This window comes from Bombus flavifrons, chromosome 1 (assembly GCF_040668555.2).
Source record: "Bombus flavifrons isolate JBK064 chromosome 1, iyBomFlav1_principal, whole genome shotgun sequence".
NCBI lineage: Eukaryota > Metazoa > Arthropoda > Insecta > Hymenoptera > Apidae > Bombus > Bombus flavifrons.
Genome location: NC_138442.1, coordinates 14,246,064 through 14,270,688, shown reverse-complemented (window position 1 = coordinate 14,270,688; position 24,625 = coordinate 14,246,064). Strand labels below are relative to the sequence as shown.

At 47.9% G+C, this 24,625-nt stretch overlaps 2 protein-coding genes across 4 annotated transcripts in view; both read right to left on the bottom strand.

Annotated features, from left to right (window-relative positions):
- The window catches only part of LOC138190055 (ankyrin repeat domain-containing protein SOWAHC-like), an 89,634-nt gene that overhangs the window by 40,686 nt on the left and 24,323 nt on the right, over positions 1-24,625 (bottom strand). The window lies entirely within an intron of this gene.
- Positions 1-24,625, bottom strand: part of LOC138190089 (uncharacterized) — a 104,585-nt gene that overhangs the window by 63,979 nt on the left and 15,981 nt on the right. The gene's annotated exons all lie outside the window — the stretch shown is intronic.

The following is a 24,625-nucleotide window of genomic DNA, read 5'->3' as shown; positions in this document are numbered from 1 at the left end:
AGGTCTGCGGTCTGTGTTTTTCGTCCCGTGGCGGGCCGGTATAAACGCCATTTAAATAAATGGTACTTTTAAACCGATATATTATGCGCCGGTCCAGCTACGCTCTTTCCAAGCCCCCGTTGCTCTCGCTCGCTTTCATTTTACCTCTCTTATTCTCCCTTTATCCTCTGTTCAGAGTCGTATGGTGTCTCGCTCCCTTTCTCTCCCCGACAGCAGCCGTCCAGGCGGGAGTGATGGACTGCCGGGAGTGCACATGGGTGGCTGATTCTCCGAGAGTGCATGGATGCACTCTTTGCGTATGCGTCAGCGCGGGGGTGAGACGAGGGAGGCCGCGTGTCCCGGCTGCGAGTGGATGTTTTGACAGCGAGTCGCGCTAATCGGTCTTTCCACTTTGCCCTGACGTACGGACCCGGCTGTACTTCCCGACGATTTCTAATTGGCCGGGGAACGCAACGCTGGAATAGTTTATCCTGATGCCTGATCGTCGAAGACAAATGTGAGTGTCACTGCATCGAGACACCAAAGTCGCGCGACGATTATGGAAGAGACGAATTGGAGGAGGCGCGCTGTGTTACAGGCTAGACGACCGCGCGTGGTGCACCGAAGACAAAATATACCGTAGAATCTCTACGTCTTATGGGACTTTGAGTTATACGACGAGTGGCAATTTGGAGCATCGTGTTTAGGAATTATATTTAGCCACATATCCATCGAAAATAAGGAAGTTTATAATTTATCATAGATTCACTCAGCGATTGAATCTTTTATGGTATACTTGCATCTGATTTCATGGCAGCACATCGTAACTCACTATGCACGTTCTCGAAAGTACTTAACATAAAAGTTGAATGTTTCTCGCTCCTTTGTGTTTCGAGGCTACTAAATCACCCTGAAAAATACCTAAACGGAGAGATGTAATCGCATCCTCAGAAAAGGTCCAGAAATCTGTTTACCCGCTTGAAGTACACACGAAGAGCCGTGGATCTGAAGCTGGACCGTGCACCTCAACCAGAGGCTCGTAATTTTCCGTAGCAGATTCGAACGAGATCCACGGCGAAGAACAGCGACGCGGGGGTGTGTTCGCTCTTGAGACGATCGTCGTTGGAGGGTGATGTGTGGGGGCGACGAGAGGATTACGAGTTAGTTCGCCGACCGTCCTCGCGACGATATACAAGAAGAAAAGAAGAGAAACGAGTGGCGGACGAGAGAGGACGAACGGGAGAGGAGTGCTCGGCGTACCGCAAGAATGTTGAGCCCGGAACAGCGCGGAGACACGCGGAGACACGTGTAGGTTGGAAGCAAAATATATAGAGATAGCCGAAAGCACGCGAGCATTTCGTGCACCGGGTCTCTGTCTTAGCTCTTCTCTTCCTCCGCTTCTCTCTCGAGAGTCTTCTGGTCTCTTCCTCCCTTTTTCTCGAAATCTCGACGAGGTGGCTCGGTTTTCCAGCTGCGCGACTCTCGTCAACGTGACGGCGGCGGCCACCCTCGGCGAGCCTCAGTGTCCCCCGCAAAAAAGCTCGCTCCCTCGCGCACATAATGGGCCACGTTCGTTCCGTGGGGACCGTTTTTTGGACTCGCGGCAATGGGGACCAGTCCACCCGAATTTCTCTCTCTCTTTCTCCTTCTTTCTTCTCTTTCTTCGCCCGTCTGTTGCTTTCCTACCATTCTTCGTGGTTTCCGCCTACGACCAAATTCCGGTCGAGGGCCAACGGACGAGCAACTTTGTCTTCGAAGCCGTCGTGGAAAGAGAAATTGGCGATACTCGCGTTGTTCCAGATCCACGAGACGGGACCCCGTTCGATGGTATCGCCATGGCTGCTTCGACAGATTGGATGACCACTGGAGAACAGCGCCAGAAGTGAATACGAGCGTCTCGAGACCGTGTCGCGACCAGTCCCGATCTAATCGTCCACTATGCACTTTGAAAAGCGACCAACGCTAACCGGTAAATTGGAGAATGCCTCTTGCCGAATTATTGCGCCGTACCCGCGGTTACACGAACACGTTCGCTCTCTGCGCTTACTAATTAAACTTCTGTATCCTCTCTGATCCTTGATTCAACGAGAAACACCCAACGATGGAATCGTTCGAACAGCTTCGAGATCAGAGATCTTCTAATTGGTCGATGGTACGGTAACCGAGGCGCGTCACGAAGGGATATGAGGCGCAAACTTAGCTACGATCCGCGTCATCGTATGGAAGGAAAGAAAGAGGCGGCGAGGAGCAGAGAGAGGGAGAGGGAGAGGGAGAGAGAGAGAGAGAGAGAGAAAGAGAAAGTCGGGGTAGTTCATCACCGAGCGAATTGGCGGTGTAACGGTCATAGTGTGAATCCCGGTCGTTCTATCACTGCTAAGAGGCGTCGGTGTTCCTCTTCTAGCCAGTTTCTTTTTCGACTCGACTCTCCCTTTCGTTCCTTAGTCTCGCTAGACGTCCGCCTCCCTTATTTCTCACCGTGCGGGCAACCCCTTTTCGTGGCGTTGTCTTTCAAAAAAGCCTCGCGTATAGACGCGAGAGGACAGGCTGCTTAATGGCAACGATTACTCAACGGATCGAATGAGCCGCGGCCTCGTGCCCGACGTCGCCCATAACGAAATACCAAAATAACGTCACCAATAAATATACCGAGTGCGGTGTAACCGTGGAGGTTGGGAAACCGCTTCGTTCATTCTGTGTACTGTTGCCGATGTTGATGCCGGTCCTCGCCTGACAAACGGCTCCAGAATTAACCGTCTCGTTTCCCTTCAAACTGCCTGCATTTTCGTCGACGTTAGACAGACGGTCGCGCGTACCATCGACAGAATTCGCCATTCAGCCGTTTTACCATTATCAAAGAAACGTGAAATTAGTTTAGCTACTATCGTCTTCCAATAATTTTAAATATCAAACATCGTCTCCCTATTGAACGAGGAATTCGAAATAATCCTGAGTTTCACATCGCACTTAGTTTATACCGTAAGTCATATAAAACATGTCAAACAATAACATGGCGGAACGATCCGCTTGCAACTTAAAATCACAAAGATCAATCGGCGACAGTGAAGCAACTTGACCGGGTTGTTGTTCGCGCTAGTCTCTTCGCGGACATTAATTCATCCATAAAGCTGTTCGCGGTGCCCCGCCGCTTAAATAATACAAACAAGTCGGCCGTGGACGAGAGGAAAGAACGTCGCTGGCCTAGGTGCGAGAACGTCGCAGCGGACGAAAGCGATAGGGGCTTCGGCGAGCATAAATTACCTCGGTCGCTCGCTCCTCCGCGAGAAGTGAGTTATTTGCGTGTGACTGATGGAACGCGCCAGCTGAGCGTGGCCATTGGGTAAACAGGCATGCGCACGCGTCTTGCCATTCTCGTCGTCATCTCGGCTTTCTTATCTCGATAGAACAATCGGGTAACCATCGTTGTCAAAGGATCGCGTTCGTGAAAGAGAACCGAGTTGCGTTGGCACGCGATTGTCGAAAAGATGATTGACACGCTTGTTGCAGTGCATGTACTCTGTTCAAACTGTTCAACTCGAAGGACCCTACACGGAAGACTGAAATGTCTCGTGGCTGGGATAATGACACGTTTCGTGGACGGAAACATCGAAAGGTAGCGGTGAACGTTAGCGAGGCGCGATCGACGTGTCGTCTTCAAAATTCGAGCAGTACGACGATAATATCAAGCCACGAGGAAACGCACGCGATTACACGCGTTCACTGTGACAGAGAACCCGGTAAATATGAATATCAAGGTTGGGTCATTCGACCGACGAAGTTTCCACATCTTGAAATTCGGTCTTGAACTTTGCACTTTGCAGAATAATCAAACTTGTAATTTAGAAAATTATAGCGATTCTATCGGATGTGTTTTCTGCTTTCTGTTGGAGGAACATTTGGAAAAAAGGCTTTTGCCACGAAAGTATTTTCGGGAATCTTTTTTGCTTTGAGTGTATTAATTGCTCGACCGGAAATGTGGTTTCTTTGTTCACGCCGAGGGAAGTAGGTGTCGGGTATGTGAAGCGTTGTTAGCTCGTCGCGACGTCCACGAGCGTGACGCGACGAAAGAGCTGACGGCGACAAAAAACCGCCCCTCCGAACTTTTACGAGCGACATTAGAGGGCTACTTGTTTCTCTTGGTTCTTCTGCAAACACTCGGAAAGTTGATATAAGGACGATAAAACGAAGCGAGAGTTTATAGCCTTCGAGAGGCGTTAAGGCGAAGGAAGTTGTTAACCAGACGGGCCGACAGACGGACGGCCATCGTCGGTATCATTCGTGCGTGTCTTCGATTCCTAGGGTATTTTTGTGAAAAGATTGGTGGTAAAAGTGGGGACGCGCGTGTTTATCCGCGTCGATATCGGGTATTATATCGTTGACGATAAATAGCAGCGAGATATCAATCCTTGGCAGGTCTCTACATATTTCATTCGTGAACGTCCTCCACGAGTTATAATCGCTCGAATTCATCACCATCAATTATCCATCCCCCTTTCACGCCTTGATAAAACTTCTTTCATCAATCTGTCCGAGTTCATAATTCTTTTTCCGTTTGAAACAGGACAAGATAATTCCGTAGCACGGGGGCCGGAAGAAGCAAAAGGGAATCGCCACGGAAATTGTCTCGTTTCGCCATAGAAATGTATGCCAACCGGTTCGTAGGTTAATGATCCCATTAATTAGTTTCGTTTCGTTAAGCGAGGCACGAAATCTTGTCGTTTCGCGAGAGGGAATTAAGCGAAATAATTAGACAAATTAGGACAGGCGGCAGGGGTGGTTGGTTGAACGAATCATTTATCATTAGGATCCACTATTAATTCCTCGTTAATTCCTCCTTTCCTCGTCAAGCAAGATAAACGAGTGGCTCGACGGTCTCGTAACTCTGCTCACGGTTCTGCGAAGAAGGGCCCGAGCAAGGAACCTGAATGGAGTACCAAGTCGGCCAAACAGAGAAAGACACCCAAGGTAGAGTGGGCTTCGGACGGAAGAAAGGGAGAAACGAGGGAAAAGGGAGAGGAAAAAGAGAGACGGAGGAAAGAAACAAGAAGAGGGAAAGAATCGTGCACGGCGAAAGAGATACGAGACCGATAAAACGTTGATTGCGTTGAAAAAAAGGATACAATGATAAATGCCGCGGAATATAATGGAGAAAACACAACGGACGCCTGCTAGGCGTATTCGTGAAGGAAGACAAAGTGGACTCGAGAGAATATGAGCCAGCGACCAAGTAATTGGAGGGAAAGATTCGATGGGAGAGATACAGCCGAGCTTTAGCGTGTAAATTTAAAACCTCGCGATATCGATTCGATCGTTGCAGCTGCGTCGACAAAGATCAAAAAGAAAAACAAATGGAAAGAACGGAATTTCATGATACGGTATTCGCTAATTGCGAACGGTGAAGTTTTGTAAGTATCTAATAAACTTACTGAACGCAGAAGAAGGTAAAATCCAAAAGCGGACGACGAAAGCAAAAACTACTTTTTCGATCGGCCGAGGCAAAAAAGCTGAAAGAGACCGCTCGATCGGCGAAACGGTGAAAGAGGAGACGAAGAGGCGGCGGTACAGGTGGTTATTATGCCATCGATGGTACAGGTGAGAGCTGTTTGTTTTAAGCTCCGAGAGAAAACCGAGCCCCCACGTTCTCAAACACATCCTCGAGTGGCTCTCCACGGGACGCCCGATACTCACCGCGAGGAGGACCATTGTAATACGGTACGTTCCTGAAGAGCAGCTCGTGGCCACTCTCTTTCTCGAGAGAGGGGCCTTGATGTTTTGCCGGCCCTCTGGAGATTCTCGAAAAAAAAACAAAAAAAAGATAGAGGGAGGAGAAAAGGAAGCAAGAAGAAAAGAGCATGAAGTCAACCCTTGTGAGTGTATCCATCCGCGTGCGCTGCATACATGGCCTTCTAAGGATTTCCATACATATTCCGTCGAAGAAAACGCCAGACTGCGAATGTATGCTCGCGGAAATAAACCGGTGAAAGAAAGTACCGTTAATGAACGCTCCTCTTGACGTTCTCGTAAAACAAACGTTTCCGAATCTTGCTTAAGCGAACACGAGCAAATACGTATCTCGATGTTCGAAAAATATTTCGCATCGCCGTACAGTTTTTGTTGTTACGACGTTAAAATGATCACGAGAGATTCTGTAAAAATAAGATGGTATAAAAAGAAGACACGGTCTGGATTCTCCTGAACGATAATAACTTACCGACTTGAGTAAACAACCAAATTGAAAGAGAAAGGAAGTGGCCGTACTTTCGTCCAGGAAAGTATCATTTTCGATGGTGAAGTGTACGAGCGGGGATACAGAAGCGCACTTTTTAACGCGTCCCTGAAGCGGGAAAAAAGATTTACATCGTCCCCTGGCCAGCAATTACCTTGGCATCATAAACCGCTAACGACCGTAATTAGAACTGTCGTTACTTTTATTAAGTGTGCAGCGACTGCCGTGACGGCGATAAATCATACCATGAACGCGCATAAATTGTGCGCTTCGCTACGAAACGGAATAATCGCTCGGCTGAGAACGCGCGTTTCCATTTTCTCTGAATGCCAGGCTTCGCGATTCCCGTACCCGATGGAGTCCTCCTCGGTGGAGTGGCATGACCGATGGGGACTATAATAAACTCCTCGGCGTCCGACAATTTATTTAACCACCGCAACGATAACAGGATGGAATCCTCGGATCAACACCTCCGCGCTGTTTCCTTATACGTATACACCTATGTTTTTATGTACTATAGAAATCAATTACATACTTTATTCTTAATCGATATTAGATAAGAAATAAAAAAGCTACTTCTTGTACGATAACATTCAAGCAAACATTTCACACGGTGTGAAATTTCACCCACGACAAACTTTAAAGCACAGACCCTTATCTTCAAACGTATCGTAGCTAGCAAAGCACACCAAAAGGCGATATTCTCAGTGCATGTGCAAGCTCGATGCAGTCACGTAACGACGTAATTAACCATCGAACCTATCGATCCGTCCGCGAAGCGGTGCGTTTCCTCGATTCTAGCCGAGGGTAAAGGCTGTCCATTGATAAAATCTCTGGACGGATGCTCGTCGCGTGTACGCGTCGACTAGAATTATCGAGCGGACGCGAGCTGTTCCCTGCGCGCTACCGGAGCGAAGGAACGCGTGGCTCGCGTCGCGTACACGCGTACGACCGCTCCGAATGAGAGCGGCTCGTACGTCGGGATCCTGATGTGGCGAGACTAACCGATGCACGGCTCGTTGCCGCTGTCACCAAGCTACTATCTCACTCGTTCAGCTAAGCTCGTAACGTGTCTCGGCTTGGCTCGGTTTGCACGCGTATATGAGCGAGTCGAGAGACCCGGCCAAGGGCCGCGCCACCCTCGTAAGACACGGCGAGTACGTCGCGCCAACAACCGAGTATTTATTAAGCGTGGCCCCCGTGCCGACAGTTATGACGCGCCGACTGCGTTTATTTGTTTCTCCTCCACGGTGAACAGTCGCTGATATCTATACCAGCCTCCCTCTCGCAGATCACTGTCTTGAAAATCCAGTCCAAGAGATCGTTTCGTACTGGTTTACGACGGTGCATCGGTGTCGTATTAGCTTAATCGCTTCAGTTGGTAATCTCGACGTTCCTTGAAATTAAATTTCAAAAGACACTTCTGGCATCCAAAGTGCCAATGTATCCGAATATATAAGTCGCAAAGGGAATCTGTGGCCTTACGTATCTCGGCATGCAAGGTGTAATGTCGCGTTCACTGTGATCCGAAATGATCGTGAATTGTTTGCATAGCGATCGCGAAGAAAAGAATCTTCGTATCCACCCTGTAACTGCAGATTGTTGAGAAGCAGAATATAAAGTTTGTGACGATTTTCTTACCGACGAAGATTTCCACATTGTCGGTAAACACTGCTCGCGTTCTGTTCGTAAACTCGCAGTCACCGGTTTGCACGTAGCGTAAAAAGAATCTTTTTTGATCGCATTTGATTCCACGAAACGCACAGACACCAAAGACGATGGCCGTCCACCCTTTCGCGATCGGTAGTTTGTCATCCGTCAGAGCGTTCGCCTCTACTTAGAAGGGGTTGCACCTGCCTTCGTGATGTTAGTGCCGGGCCAAAGATAAACCGGCCGCCTTAAGTCTCTAACATTAATTATCAATTCCTGGCCAGTCGAGGAGAATCGTGAAGAAAGCTGGCTACCGTTTTTCCTTTTTCCTCGTCAGCCAATGGCGTCGATTTAACGCCGTCGAGATTTCTGGCGTCACCTTCGAACTACTTCAAACGTACGAACAACCTCTCTTCATCGTTCAACTATCTCTCTCTTTCCTTCTCTCTTTCTCTCTCTTTCTTTCTCTCTCTCTCTCTCTCTTTCTGGTTGCTCGTTTCTCGTTGCTTGGCGTTATTATTAGGGCAGCGTCTGTGGCTACAAATAATGTCCCCAGCGTTGAGTGACGCGCGCCATGGTGGGGTGCAGGAGGAAACATTCAGAATGATCCGCGAGGCTTACAGGCCATGGCGTGTTCTATTTACAGTATCTTCTCTACAATGCGCCACGATATCCAAATTATCAAAAACACGTAGGAACCGCCAGAATCTCGTAGAGTGCGTGAGAGAAGAAGGGAAGGAGCTGCGCAACAGTATCTGGGCTTTAGATCGTCCCTCGCAAGAGGATGATCTACTTTCATCTTCCTTCAACATTTCACGCTTTCTATCATTTTACGTCATCTACTGTCGTCACTCCATGATAAGATAGCATCTGTAGATACGTTTTTTACTTAATAAGGAACTACTATCTTCTACAATCCTGAATTTCAAAATTAAAAAGTCGAGACAAACGCGGTCTTCTTAATTTCACGGGGGTAAAAAAGAGAGAGCCTGGTGAAGGGCCGTAGGAGTTCGCGAGTGGAACCAAAGTCAGCATCGGAGTGGAGAGAAAGCACGCCGCAGGGGTGCTCCGTGTCCCGCAGCTGCACTCCGACGAATACGCGCGATGCGTCACGAAATTAATTGGACGCCCGTTAAATCCGAAGGCGTTAACTTTCGCGTATACGTTTCTTTATCACTTGCGTTTATACGTTTTAATAACGCCTGGCCGGATGAAATAAGCGCCGCCTTAGACCGCCGAACCCGACGTCGTTTTATAACCGCGTCATTAGCTCGGGGGTAGGAGAGATTTTATAATCGCCGTGTCGCGAATGTAAGAACATTTCCTGTCTCTTGGATCCGGTTACCAAGGAAAACGAGAGTGTTCAGAATGTTCTAGCAGCGTGTTAATTGAGTTATCGAGGTTGTTCATCAAACATCTGCGAATTTTACTTCGGTCAAATGATTAAATTTAAAGAAATGGTGTATTCAACGTCGTCATTTTTCTTTACTTTCCCATTTATGATGTTAATCAGCGTGACATCTGAACGGCTCATAAATACGTTCTTATGAGAATATGTATGTATTTCGATCTCCATACGTTTTATTTGCCACGACACACATGCACTGCATGCGTAACCATAGCCTAAATGTCGGAAATCTGCAGCTGTTACAACTACATAGAAAAATATACGAATCCATTTGACGAAAAAGGCGGAAAGTAACGCTACGAACCATTTAATCTCCTGATGAACCTGTCGAAATATTCATACGAATTTCCGAAATATAGTTATTGAAATTCTAGGAATGAAATTCACGAAGAAGAAAATTCAAAAGGAGGAGAAGGAGTAGAACCAGGTGCCCATTCGTTTGTTAAGCAGCGAGTTGGCCACACAGATGCAGGAGCCCGGGGCGCAAAAAGATGCGTGTGGCATCCGCGGTGGCTCATTAACCGAGCTGCCTCTAAATTGGCCTCGCGGCAGCTCCATAGCTACTTCTTAAGCAACCCGTGGAATATTTATGCCCGCCGCGTGGCGAGCCACGGCCATCGTATCGTGTGCTTCGTTTAGCCTATCCGAAACGGAACGATATTTCTCGCACCTTTGATTTTTTACCGCATTCTCTGAGAGATCGACGATAGCTCTGGGAAAATTCGACGGAAATAACTTAACCGGTCTGTCCTTTGAACGCTTCAAAACGGTCTCGACCAGTGGTATGAAGAAAATGGGCTAGAGAGCGAAGATGATAATCTTAGATTTCATCGGTACAACGACACCGGGAAGGTACCATTAAGAACTTGCCCTTAACTATCAACGTTTTCATTCACAAAGCGAGAAACAGTTCGACCGTTACAGTTGGAAAGATGTACGATACAGTGTGGAACTACTCTGGATGTTTATTCGGGCTCGTACATGTTTCAGACATTGTAGCGAGCAACGAAAAAGAAAACGATATTCAAACTAAGCGTGCAACGATGAAAACTCAACGTTGACAATACTGTACGAAGCGAGTTTCAAGAACTGGATAATAAAATCCGACGAAATTTGTACATACTCGCGGGAGATAGTTATATCGTCACATTTCCAAACAAGTTTGGAGAAATGCTCGAACACCTAATGAAGCACCAAATGAAGCAACCACTTTGAATGATGGCGCGAGTTGAATGGAGCTGTGTATCGGATGGTCCCTCGTCGAGCATCGTAGCCATTTCGCCGTCGGGAATTCTCCCAAAGAGCCGTCGAAGCCTGAGAACGAGGGAAAGAACGGGTAGAAGGGGGCAGAAACGAAGGGGCGTACGAGCGAGTGGTTTACTGCGGTTCCAGCAAATCGTAAATATCGCGAAGCCGGCATGCGCGCGGGATCGGCTAGGCAGAGGCATAAGTTAGCATCGCCATCGTCGTAGGTAAACGTATCGGGCACGGCGAACGAGACGGCGAGTGACTTTTTCCGCCGTGGCTCGTGTTCCTGATTTACGAACCGGGGCCGCGGCCAGCCAGGTAGGTACACAGGGATATGTATACGTACTAGCACGCGGAAGGTGCGCGCACCGGGATGCCGACGTAACGTTTAATGCGGCTTTAACGGGACATACACCGCCGCGACGCGATATATAATAGCTTTGCTTCTTGTAAATCGCCAGAGGATAGGCTCTTGTAATCTCGATTCGAGCCTTACCGATCTCGATATCGGCCTCGCGAGCGCGTTAACGGATCTTCGAGTTCGCCGGAGATGGCCGGTTCCCTTCAAAAGCCGAATGAACAAGCCGCGAGACGATCCAGCCACTGCGATATCCCGACCGAGATAAAGATCGAGGGACGATTCAGGGAAGGAGACGCCACTCTCTTCTCTGATCGATATGCAAACGTCTTCTTCGTGCTGGTTACAGAGCGGCGAAATTCATCGTGATTCCGAAATACACGCTACGCTGCGATAAACATCGGGGATGACTCGAGACCGGAGATTCCCTCCTAGGCGGGTTGCGAGCTTTTGCGGCTGGCCAGCGTTCTCGCGTCGCATTGCGTCGCGTAAGATCGACAACTATTCGCGACGGTACCGTGGGAAAAACTGGAATTACGCGAATTCCTTGGATCGCGAAGAATCACGCTCAGTGGTATTTGTTCGCGATTTAAGCTAGTGTTGGTACACTACCGCGTGAGTTGCGCGTCGGATCGCGTCAGCTTTGGTCAAGAGAGAGAGTCAGCGAGAGTCGTCGTATCGCTGCCGGTTACAAACCCGACAGATCGGGTAACCGTCGCTGGTTGACTCGAGGCAAAGAAAAATTCGATCGGAACAAATGACACCCGTGCGTCGAGTAATCACGCGGATACGTTTAGACGGATAGAAATTTACACGGCCGACACGCGAAATGTACACCTACTGCGCGATTTCGCGGTAAAGGTGCAATCAGAGAACGGTCGCTGCCAGCTAGCGATGTGCTTACAAAGTGATAAGTCGTATATACCTGCGTGCATCGCTCGTTTCACCGATGATTTCTAATTACAATATTATCGCTGTCCGTCTCTCCCCGGGACGCAGCGTCCGTGCGATCAATCGGCAACGAGTCACGTAACACGCGTACACACGGTAAAAGGTAGCAAATTGGCAAGGTATACCCGAGGATCGGGAAGAAAAAAGGCGACCCCTTCGAATTATCCTTCGTGCTCGCTGCGAGGAATCGTGCATCCAGATGTAATTGAGTCTACGACTAAATAACCGCCTTGCAGCCTCTCTCTGCCACAGGGTAGAAATGAAATCCCTGTTTGGACTCGCGAACGTTTGAAACGGTTCGAGGGCCCCACGAGTTTTTCTTGCGGTCGCTCAAGGCGTCGATGGAAACGATCGTAATCCGGCCCCAATTTGGCAGGAAATCGCGTGCCGTTGCCCGCACGAACGACGCCCGTCCGATGCAGAAGAACGTGGAATGTTGTAATTGGCGGCAGAAGGTACCACGGGCTCCGATGTCCTCCACTGATATCCTCCTCTTCTCCCATTAATTTTTAGGGACAACGTGTTACCAGTACTTTTTGCCAGTTTCTATCGCGGTCCCGAGCAATTCAACCGAAAGAGAAACCTACTCCGCAAACGATATCCCATTTAATTTCCTTTCTCCTCGAGCTTTTGCTTTTATTCGCGTGTGTCGGATCCGCGTGTCTCGTCGAAGAACGACATCATTTTTCTCCCGTCACGGATACGATTGAAAGTTTTCAATGGGAGGGTAATTCGATGCAATTTCCGAGCAGCCCTGAAACGACCTTTCGTTCAGGCCGACAGGCGTAACGGTAATACCTTTTATGCGCAATATCACGTACAGGCAATGGTGTCACGGCAATTGCAGTGTCGCGATCGAACGGGGTTCCAGCACTGCAGCTGCTGGTTATCACTGCACGAGTGCAATCTACGACGAGCCGGCGTGGCGACCGGGAAAGAGACTGTTAACGACGTAGTTTCGCAGTCACTGTCTTAATTGCAAGATGCACGCATTTCCAGTGCGCGCCGGTTAATTCGATCAGCTACTGCACCTATGCCTTAAAACGAACGTTTTACTATGAGCCGACGAAAAAAGAAATGGACGAATTAGAAGACTTTTTCACACACTCGCTTACTTTCTACGCGAAGAATTCATTCGATCATGGCATTTAACGAAGAACATTTCCTGAATCGGAAGCTATCCGATATCCCCCGAAACTATTTCAAAGTATGACTGTAACGAATAATTCTTAGCACATTATTGTCCTAACGGCATACGGGCTTGCTTAATTGATTTACCCCGCGCAACTTCAGCACATAGAACGACGAAAGGGAACGCGAGAATGGTTCTTCCATTGATGGGGGACGCGCACACATGCGGGGCACATTGTGCGAATAGATGGCACGTACGGTCCGATGCAATCGGGTACGCTCGACGGTTATCGTGTCTGCGTTTAACGTATAACTCGTTCGCGTGGCGCCCCGGCCTGACATGTTTTGATACAAATTAAGCAGCCAGTCCCAGAGCCGGTGATAGAGTGGCTCGAGGCGCCAGCTTCCCATCGCGGATATATATTTTCTCTGGGTGTGATTAGTTAAACGTCGTTAGGATAACGGGTGACAGGCGTCCCCGTGGAGGGGCCGGCGAAACCTGGAAGCGATTTATAAGTCCCAACGACGTCCTCGGAGTTCTCGGATTGCCAAGAAGGCACAACCGGGCAGAGTTCCCTTCGTCCTTCTTCTTCGCCATCCCTCTTCCTCCAGCGTCGTTTTTTATTCCTTTCGCCCCCTCTTTTCTGTCCCCGATCCCGACACTCTCGACCCCAAAATATTTCTCAACGAATCACTCGTCGTTTCAAGCTCTAATTGACCGTACTCCAAACGACGCTGCGAACGAGCGTCGGGATAACGTATAGTCGTATACAGACGAAACACTGGGAATCCAGACGACAAAAGGGAATAAATTCCGAGGACCAAGATTCTGGAAGGCTTACTCTGAATTTAATCCCAACTGGTTGAAGATTTATTAATATAACTCTACGTTTTTTTTTTACTTCTCGAGCGTATTTAAGAAACTAGGGCTGTGGAATTTGATGAAAAAAAGAGAAGAAAATATCGGGTCTCTGCCAATTACCAAGAACGTGTCACTTGGTCGAACGATAAATCACTCTCATAAGACGCTCGCCCCGTTAGAGAGACAACACGTTTTTGCTTTGATACGAAAAAAACCGGCGACTTCGAGCTCAGTCGATTAATTTACCTAGCGCTGCTAGGTCTTAAATAAGCCGAATCACAGCGCGCGTACTCACGGAAGTACCGAATTTCCTGCGGCAGGCGAGAGACGCAGGGTGGAGCAGAACGTCGCCAGCTAGTCGTCGAGGCGTTGCTGCCGATCAATCACGGGGACTCGTCGATCCAGCCCCCTTTAGTCCTTCCCGGTTTCTCTACGCTAGATAAATGACACAGGACGACGAGAGCGGACGGCGACTGCGCGTAGCCCTCTTACGACTTCTCGTGTTCTCACGTATCCGTGGGGATGTAACGAAGCTCGAAACATAACACCACCACCGTCCACGCTCATGGTACACCACCGTACTTCTCGTCGATGTGTGGTCAATGTTTAGTTTGACAGCCAGCGTCCTTCTAGCGACTGCGAGTCTTTTGTTGGCACTTCTGCGAGCGACCAGAGACCGGTCGAGACGATCGAAGCTTTCAGCTTGCGGAAACATACGCTGAGCATGTGTCGCAACACGCTTCTCGATAGTTTTATGAAGGTCTGACTTGATATTGGCCAGAAGCTTACTAACCAGGTCGTATTTCTCATACGATTCTTGAATCCTTCGCGTTTACGCGGAACCAGGGACAGAACAATGGCGAACGAAAGAAACAATAGCGTCGAATTGCTAGACATTGGACTCTCCGAGCATCTATGTTCGGTTTTGTTCCAAGAACGATGGAAAATTGTTACGCGTTTCGAACTGAATAGCAAACACATGGAAAAAGATCCCACCCTATTAACGCAGTTACAGGAATACATATTTTTTTAGTCAGAATATTTACACACGAGCTGCAGCGTCCTGTTACATACACGAAAACATAACCTTTCGAACCCGACACTTTAAGCTGCTGGAATCGAATACAACGTGGCGCTAGTCCACTGCCATTTAACTTCGGTGTCGGGTAAACGTTTAACAATCTCCAGAGTCCGACCCGGATACGCCCGTCACCCGACACCGAGCTGCACGTCGCGTTCATAATTAGGAGATGCCCGCCTAGTAGATGCCGAAACTACCCCGTTGTCATAGTTCCCGAAATTTCGACCTCGTTTGACGTTTACGAGCTACTTCGGTTGCAATTTTGGATGCTTCGATAAGACGAATTAGGGATGGTTTAGAATGATAGAATTACAAGATAGAGCCGGCCGTTAATAGCCTGCCACTCAGGTTGCCAGTTTCAGGTGGAACTTTTGTTTGAACGATAATGAGACTTGGATGTAATTCCCCTTGCGAGTAGAAAGTGGATTGGACAGGTGATCCAAGTATTTACATACTTTCCTGACACGAGTGAGAATGAGAGAACGAGTTTGAAGATTTTTAAACTCCGAAATATCAAATATCTTTGCCGATTAAATAACTGTAATTTATATTGGAAGAAAATACTTTAAACGCAGTATATCCTCATCACAAATATATTAGAAAATATATATTTCTGTTATTAATAATTCATTAAAAAAGAAAATTTTACAACAGTCCAAAATATATTCGATCAATTAGCATGTTAACGCTATTTTCCCGAACGTAAACGCTGCGGATAAGACGAAATTTTCTACCAAATGAATAAAAACGATCTAGATCGGCAGGGATTCACGAGAAGCTGACGGTCGTTGCGACATTTTGAGAAAGGGAGGCGTTTGTCGTTGTTGGAAGTGGAGAATCGGGGTAACTAATGTAAGAATGGGTCGCAAGGAAGACTAGGAACGATTGCAGGCAACGGAAATGTCTCCCGTAAACTACTAATCACCATAAACCACCGGGATACACGTGTTACGAATTCTCAGTGTAGAGGAATCACCGCGCTCCGCGTCTACTCCACCCTGCATTTGTTGCTCTCCCATGGAAACCTCAGAACATTTACCTCTGCCTCGCGTTTCGTCCTCCTTCGCTTCTTCCCGCAGTGTACCACTCGTGTTTCGTCTTTCGTTCACGCTCGTCGCTACCAGAACGCCGTCGGTCCCACCACGTTAAATAGATCGTTCTGAGTTTCACCGTCAAAAAGTTTCCTTCTCCCATTCCCCCGCGTTACCAACAGGCACACCGACGCTTAATTACGTTATACGAATGTCGTGGAATTTCGCGGGATAATCGATAGCACTGCGTCGAGAGTTTAACATAAATACGGTAGAAATTGGACCATCTGAAATGATCCAATTTTAGACAGAGCCTTTAACGAGAAAGAATCTTCGCTCGTATTACATTTTCTCAAAAGAGAAAACCGCGTAATCGATTACCATCCTTTTGTTCGACCCTACATAATTTCAGCCAATCTATAGCAGCTCGGCATCGATGCATAGTAATTTCAAAGCGTGCGCTTCGTTTCGCGAAACGAAACATTTCACTGTGTTCCACAGTGTAGTTGTATCCCTGTTTCTTTTTCTCCGCGAACATAGTCGATGTATGGCCACGAACTCGGCCTGGTATCGCGATAATTCCGACTAATCTATCGCGTTGTCGATAGGCAATCGATTGCACGAGGGAAGGCCAACGAGGTAAAGGGTGGAGAGAGAGAGGAATCTGTTGCAACTGCAGCCACCCCGCTGCGGACAGAGTTTAGAGGAGCAAACACGCCCACGAGGTAACGCATCCTCCTAAGTCGTCGACACACCGTACCGAGGCAGAAGACACCGTCTTTCGGAGGCGAGACGACCAGGAGGGAGGTACAGGAGGAGACATTCGTCTCGCATTAGCATATACACGAGGAACCAGAGAAGCGCTAGGCGAAAGAGAGAGGGAAGCTCTCTATCCGCTTTACGAGTGAAGTCTCCTCTCTCTCTCTCCCTCTCTCCATACCAGTTCTCTTCCTCTACGCCGAGCTTCGGTCCCACGGAGCGATAACTTCTAGGTAGAGATCGTTATTATTCGCGATCGTGAAGCTTTGTGCCGGTTTCACATTCACCTGCTGTCTATTATCGAGGAACCTCCTTTTACTAATTGCCGCGAAGATGTGAGAAAACGCGTGGAAAATGTATACACAAATTTTTATGTAATTTATGGAAGAAGGATAGAGGAAAGCGTCTAGTGGTGGACGAGCAGGCAGTTTCGAGAGCCGTTGCGACCGTTAGCTGACGTAAAACAGACGAGCGGTCGTAAAAGTCGATGTATCTTTGAAGCGACAATGTACAGGGAACTCACAAAAAATCGTACGACCGTGTCTATCTCCGAGACACGTGCTTGGCCAAGCCGTGGATGTGCTCGTAGGAAAGCGTCAGAAAGCTCAATGGGACGCGCATTATCGCGTCAATAATGTTTACACCCGACAGACAGTCGTTGACGAGATAAACGGCTTAAGCGACACGATAAGTACCAGCCTCGTTCTTTTTTAATTAACACCTTCTGTACTGGAAGATAACCAGAGGTAAGAACGATAAGGCCGCATCCCGCGGGTGTAACAGTCCCTTACGGGGCATGTCTCCGTAGTACCAGCTATCCGCTTAAAGCTCGATAATTACGAGCAGGGAAAAACGTGTTTCGTGAACGAACGTCTGACTAAAAAGGAGAAGAAAAAGAGAAAGAGAGAAGGAAGGAGATCGGTGAACGCATTCCGATCCAACCACCTGCCGCAGTTAAAAACGGTCAGGTCCGTGACACGATCGATAATTCATGGCGGACCTGGCAATTCGGCAAAGTCGCAGAGATTTTTATTAATAACGCCGTATTAATCCTGCACGACCGTTCGACCGTTTCGATAAAACCAGACCCACGTTCAACGCGCAGAGATGCACACTCTCCGGCTGGCTGACGGCGAGGAGTGGATATGATAAACCATCGGATAAGAATCGAGAGACAAGGGAGGATTGGCGCGGAAGAATGAGGATCCAGAAAGAGAAAGGGAGAGACAGAGAGTCGGGTTGGGAAGGAAGGAAAGGGAAGAACGTGGAACGAGAACGTAGTCGGCCAAATTAAATCCTCGGACGTCGAAGCTGTAGCGGACCGTTTGCTCCGTAGGATCGGAGCAAAAGGATCGAGAAAAAATTTTACGAGGGTCTAACGGGTGGGTTGGGTCGTTCTCTCGGTGTATACGAGAAGGTATATCCAGCCGCATCCGGACCTATGGACCGTCCGACGATGTACAACGTCCGACGGTCCCATGGTGAACCGGGACCTGCGAAGGTTCTGGCGCCGTATTGGGCACAAAGTCACCCGGGATCTCTCGGCCTCTTTACCCATCGCTGTCTTCTTCCTCCCACTCACGCCCTTCTCCTTTCGCTAGGCATCCAGAGAGTTGTTAAAGTTATATAGCCGAGCGTTAAAGCAACGCAACGCCGCAAAAACAATACGACTTTATTGCCCAGCTGAACGAGTGCAGGTTCCACCATGATCCCCGCTCTTCCGCGGTACTCACACAGAACCCGAACAGGCGGCTGGTGTTCGTCAAAAAACTCGTGACACTTTTATGAACGGAGCTAAGTCGGGACCTGGGTCAAAACCCGCGATTTTTGCTCAACGGCTACAACGACGATCGGGATAAAACGGAAAGGATCGAGTAGCTAAAGCTTCTTGATATTTTATCCGTGAATCACGCGTTGCCCACTGATGGTCTTGGAAAGACTAATAGCTATTGGGTGAAGGTGAAACGCGTACGCATCGGGCCCGCGTGTATGGGTGTCTTTCCTCCCTCACGCCCACGTCGGCTTTCTGGTACCGCGGTCTCCGAAATATATGAGCCAGCGGCCACGTTGGTACCGTCGAACCGGTATACGCGGCCTGGACCCGCCGTTTTTGACAACAATTTCCACTTAGTGCCTCCGCGCGACATTCGAGCCTCGACGATTCCTGGGGAACCCGCCCGAGGACCCGTCACCGACTCGGGTGTCCCAGATATATTTCGCCGCGGAACAACGAAATTTTTTTGAAACGCGCCGCGCTCACCAAACAACATCCTCTCTCTCAAGAGGGATGCTGCAACTTTCCCTGGCCTATGTACGAAGCTGTTTAAACGGTTACATCGGTCCCGAATCGGTACAAGACGGCCATTTGCCGTGCTCCCTTGGATAAGCCTATACGCCGCCGTTCTTCGAGCCTTCCAACGATTTATGGCGGTCAAAAAAATTGCTGCCCGCGCCCGGACTATCTGTTCGCGATAAATACGTCCGCTTGCCTACCGACTAGTGATTCGCGAACAGATTTAAGAGAAGGGTTAGATAAGAGTTATTTAACCTGGAGCTTTACTATTTTTCGTTGAAATCGTGATTTTCAAAGATATATTTTTTGCTGCGTGTCTAGGAAAATCTTTGATTTAAGTGTAAAAAAGTTTCATCAAACGGATTATTTCTCGATATCGTAATTAAGATACCAGACGTAAAAATTTCCATCTTACCAACTTGCCTTTCTATTATTATTTCTTTCTAATAAAAGATAAGTAAAACAAGTAAATCTATTGGCAAAGAAAATTTCGTACTCGACTTTGCGTCTCGTCTATCCGTCACCATTCATACAGCCCCGGCTCATTGAGAACGCGCAGAGAACGCGTGAATGGGCGCTTTCGCGCGACGAATTATGCGAGGAGCGGCCAAGATGTTTATCGTTCGAATGAATTCAGGAGCGTAGAAGCGCGGGATGGAGTGGGATGAAGGCGAGACAGGAGGAAGCGCTCGGGGATGCGGCGAACGGCTAACCGTGGGGTGGTGGCGTGAAGTTTCGTCAAAGGTGTTGACACAAGGGGAACGCCGCGGCTGGAGGCGTCGCTGCTACAAGCCGGCCTCATTCACACCTCCGCCTCTCTCTCGTTTCCTCTCCGCGCTCTCATCTCCGGAACACACCGTCAAGAATTTTGTCACCGATGTTGATGCTTAATGTCACAATTTCGGGAACCGAGAAAATTGTTCCAGGTGCAATTTACCGACGATTGGAATGATGAAACCCCGTAGGGAATCTTCTTCTTAGGAAAGGTTCTTTTCTTATGAAATTCTTAAAGCGAGAAGTTTATGGTACGCGTTGCAATAAAAACAAACAGCGGTGACGTTCTATCGAATGGCAACGTATTCGATGACATCCGCGAAAGCTTTATATACGAAGATGTCCCATTATCGGGTATTAAGATCATTCGGACTCCTCGATCGATAAAATTAGCTGTATTTGTATCCTCGTTGAACGACGAAGGTGTGGACCACGTAAAGGGCTGAAGGGTGAGTAGGTGGAGCGGAATAGGACCACCCAGCCCGTGTCGGCAGCGTTAGTGTTAGCATAACGCGTGGGCGCCATTCTTTCCTCCTTATACCTCTTTACCCTCCTCTTACATCCCTTTCCGGGTCGGCATAAGTCGTGAACGTCACAGCGGTTCTGTCCACGCCGAGGACTACCAGGGCCGGCCATTTCGAAAATGGCGCCCAACGCGAAGCGTCCTTTTCTTTTCCGAGCAATAAACCACACCGAAAACGGCCAACAAGAGATCTCGCCTTTCGTACGTTAACAAGTTCTGCAACTTGTTTTTCGTATTGTTTCTTCCGTATATCGCGCTTTTGAGTCGGTACAATATATTTAATGGACCTTTGGTTCTGTATCTTGTAAATCAGCGGACGTTGCAATTTTTCACTGACAGAGAAAATTCTTTAATTAACAACGTTGACGTATAAAACACACGATTGCAAGACTTTTTGCTTGGCAAGGTTCAATGACGAGGACCGGCCCTGAACGATGAAGTTCAAACGGGCCATTAGAAATGCAGGAAGATTTTCAAGGGGCCATTAATAAACGGCCGAGTCAGCGTGTAACCGATCCGCCATTGTCTCAGCGGATGAATGAATTAACCTCATTCATCCGGCCAGACGATGGATTCACGGAGACAGAGAAAAGAGAATGTTTCAGTTTGGCACGAGCATTGTCACGAAAGAGTCCGACCGTCTACTTTTCATATCGAACTTCCTCCCTCTTCTCTTCAGGAAGGAACACGCGGTATCCTTCAAAGCTGCAGAGAGAAAGCTTATGAATAATTCCAAAGGCCAGGACGAATAATCGATAAGTTTGTGAAGAAACGCGTCAGCCTGTGTCAGGAACCGACGTTTCCCACAACGCTCCGCGAGGAAACAAAAGAAACTTTTTAATACTCGCGCGACCATTGAATTGCTGAATCTCTTTTCTTCACTTTGACTGACAAACTTTTCGTATCCTGTGAGCAACTTCCTCCTCGAACGTTTATATTATACGTATTTCACTTTTGCAAATATACCAAAGTGGATGGCAGATATACTCTGAATAAATCGTACAAATGGAATGCATAGATCGATCGTAGGGTCGCTGTAAAAACAGAAACTACCGTTTGTTTAACAAACGTAAGAGACGTCTGATCGCGAAGACGATTGATCGATTAGACTCGAATCGCGATACCTGTGGCGACGTAGCAGGTGATAACCCGCGTAAGATCGTAATAGGAAGCGTCGTAACCGGCGCGATTTCATTCGCAGCTTGTCTCAGCCGTAAAGCTCGTAGGAGGATCACCTTAACGACCATCTAGATAGGCGACGGTGAAATGATCTGTAAGAAAACCGGTGGCGAGTGGTATCCTCCGGCGGCCATTAATCAAAGGACAGCAGCGCTAATGAACCTGCTGGAATCGCGGGCTGGGGAACCGTTTCTGTTCGCTTCGGCGTTCCAGCGTCCCCGTACAACCCCACCAGAGCGCCATTCTACGGGTCTGCGCGTCCGTCTTTGAATCCACGAAACCCCGGAGGGCAAACGAATCAACGAGCAAACAAATGAATGGGGAGAGATGGTTGCCGTTCTCTTTATCCTTCCTCCTCTTTACTCGCTCGACCGAAATGATCGAACAGCTTTACCAGAGGAAAAGTTCACCGTTTCGAAGCTCGCCGCCGGCATCGTCTTCGAGGTCAACAAATGGAACGGATATTACGAACGTTTACGCGAGAAAGTTGGTACGCGCTCGACCGTAGAAAATGATTGTTTCCAGACGCGAGAATATGAGATCGCGTGCGGTCATAATATGTTGTTATTTCAGAAGAGAGACACGAAAAATGTTTCGAGAAAATGCTCTTGTGTTTGATCGAAAGCTCTATGAAACGATCGGTAGCTCGATTTAGAGGATATTGACAAGGATCGTAACAACGGTCTCGATCGGAGAAAAGATTTGCGTGAAAGGATAGGCGCATTGTTCGAAATACCGAAAACACGTAACGCTGCTGGTCGAACGCGACGTTCAATTATACTCGGCCAGCGTATACAATAAGTTGTACCTGTAATTTGCTTTGTGTTATTTGCACTATTGTTTTCTCCGGGCCGTCCCTTTTTCCCTTTTGCCTGCATCCCAATTATTCGACGCCCCGGGCCGTTCGATCTCGCCATTATCGGATGACACGGACCCAGGCTTTTATGTTTAATTGATATTTTTCGTAATTCCCCCGGAATCCAATACAGGAACGCTCCAGCGAACAGATATAATCCGAGGCTCGACATTGCTCTCGTTAAAATATTTCCGATAGAAAATATTGCGGAACGCTGCAGGATACAGGCCGATTCAAAAGCAAACCCACCGCATCGGTCAAAGTTTCTTCGCGATAATATTCATCGTCCATCCGCAAAATTTCCATTTATAATTCCATAATTCCTAGATCCGTAAGAGAATCGAAGTCTCCCTCCATCTTAAGTTCTTAAGATTGTAAAAGTTTCAACCGTTTAACACGCAACATAGAATTCAACGAGTTTCTACCATCTAGGAAGAGTAGACGCAATAAAGGCGCTGCTCTTCTTTCGGTTACGCGGCGCAATAAATAAGGACCGTCGTAAAAGCTCGTAAACCAGATAATATCTCGAAAGAAATGTTTGCCTCGCTAACCCGATCCAAACTGTTGGCGGCGTTTCTTTTTCCGTGTCCAGCTCTCGACTAATGTTTCCCTCGCGGAAGACGGCCGCATTTTTTTCGTTAGCCCAACTTCTCTCGCCCCCTTTTGTTCTCGATTTATCGGAACACGGTGTCGAGGGCCGTAGGCCGAGCCCCACCGCAACGCCCGAAAATGTTCAGCGAAATTAAATGAACAATTCGTTACGGACGACAACAACGTTCCACATCGAAATGGCCCTTCTCTCCCTGGTGACCACGGCACCCGTGGATTTTGTCCGCTAACTCCATTAATTAATCCGTATTTATTTACCTCTCGAGAGGCATTTCAAACTTTCTTAACGGATATCGGTCCGATGACTAAAATCGCAACCATTTAAAGATTAGATACTGGAACGTATTTTTGACAGAGAATGCGACACTTTGTCCACAGGTAAAGCTAAACCATTACCGTGAAGGTATCGCTTTCAAGTAAGCTTTCGCAGGACTAAGTTTCTCGTTCGGTAGTCCGCGTGAATCGTTGGGAAAATTCGTGAAATCGAGCCCCTGGGTTAGGAGGCAGGAAGACCCAAAAACCGATACGATCTCTTTCGAACGATCGTTTAACGACGGTCATAGTGGCGCCAGGCCTCTGTATCTTTCTGCAATGTGGCTGGTGTAACACGAGGCCAGAAGGGCGCTAATAAATTTTCCAAAGTCGCTATTGTGCCATATATCCCGACTGTTTTAAGCCCACTATGTCCGCAACGAAAAAATATTAGCAGTAAATTTTCCAGAGTCGTTTTTCGCTTTCCACTCAAGTCTCGCGTTTGAGTAGTTCGCTCAGCCAAACGCGTTCTCCTTTCTGAACGTTTATGTTCCTGCTCTTGCGTTACATTAGCCTACGTTAAATTTATTATAGCGAAAGAATGCATCGTAATCGTAGAAATTTATTGGATATGAATTTCTATTTCTATACTAACCTATTTCTATTCTACCGGTACAAGATTGGTCGTGCGTAGATTACACCGTCTCCATCACGCGTGAACAAACGTGCGGGATATTAACGAGCCGGTCATATCGGCTAATTGCTGTTAATCTATTCTTTAAAAGGGCCAATTAAGGGATAAATTATGCGGACGTTGGTCCGTGGCTAGATGCAATCAAGCGTCGATAATCCTCGATTTACAATGCTTACTTCTCGATTAGCTCGGTACATTAGTGCCATTTACAAATTGTGAGCGTCTACCGACTACGGCAGCTATTTATTAAGCAGCTTATTAAAAAAATCAACAAGAACACGTAATGGACAAAAGTTCACATTTACAAATAAAACCGTGTGCAGCCGCATATCGGTAAATGAGAGAACAGAGCACCTAAGGAACTTCTTTACAGGTCTGCAGAGAACTTACGATCTTGAAAAAGCAAGATGGTCGCGTTTGTTACTCGCATTAACTGTTATGCGGTCCGTGAAACCGCTCGAGGTTTTCTTTACCTGCGCGATCGTCCCTTGTTGTAACCTGTGGACGAAGCGGAAGTGAGCTCTGAGTGAGCCGAAGAGATCGGTTCGGGACAGGTTATGGTCCCCTCGAGTATAGAGCGGCTCGTTAACGTAAGACAACCGGGACCGATAGCGATCGACTAATCTTCACCGAGCCAGCTAGAGCCTAGGCTGTTTTTGTGCGTCTCTGGCAGACGCTTCGTGAGCAGATTATCCGTCTTGGCATTCGAAGAGAGGCGCATACATCGGGACAATTAGACGCTACCAGGATACGTCGTACCGGGT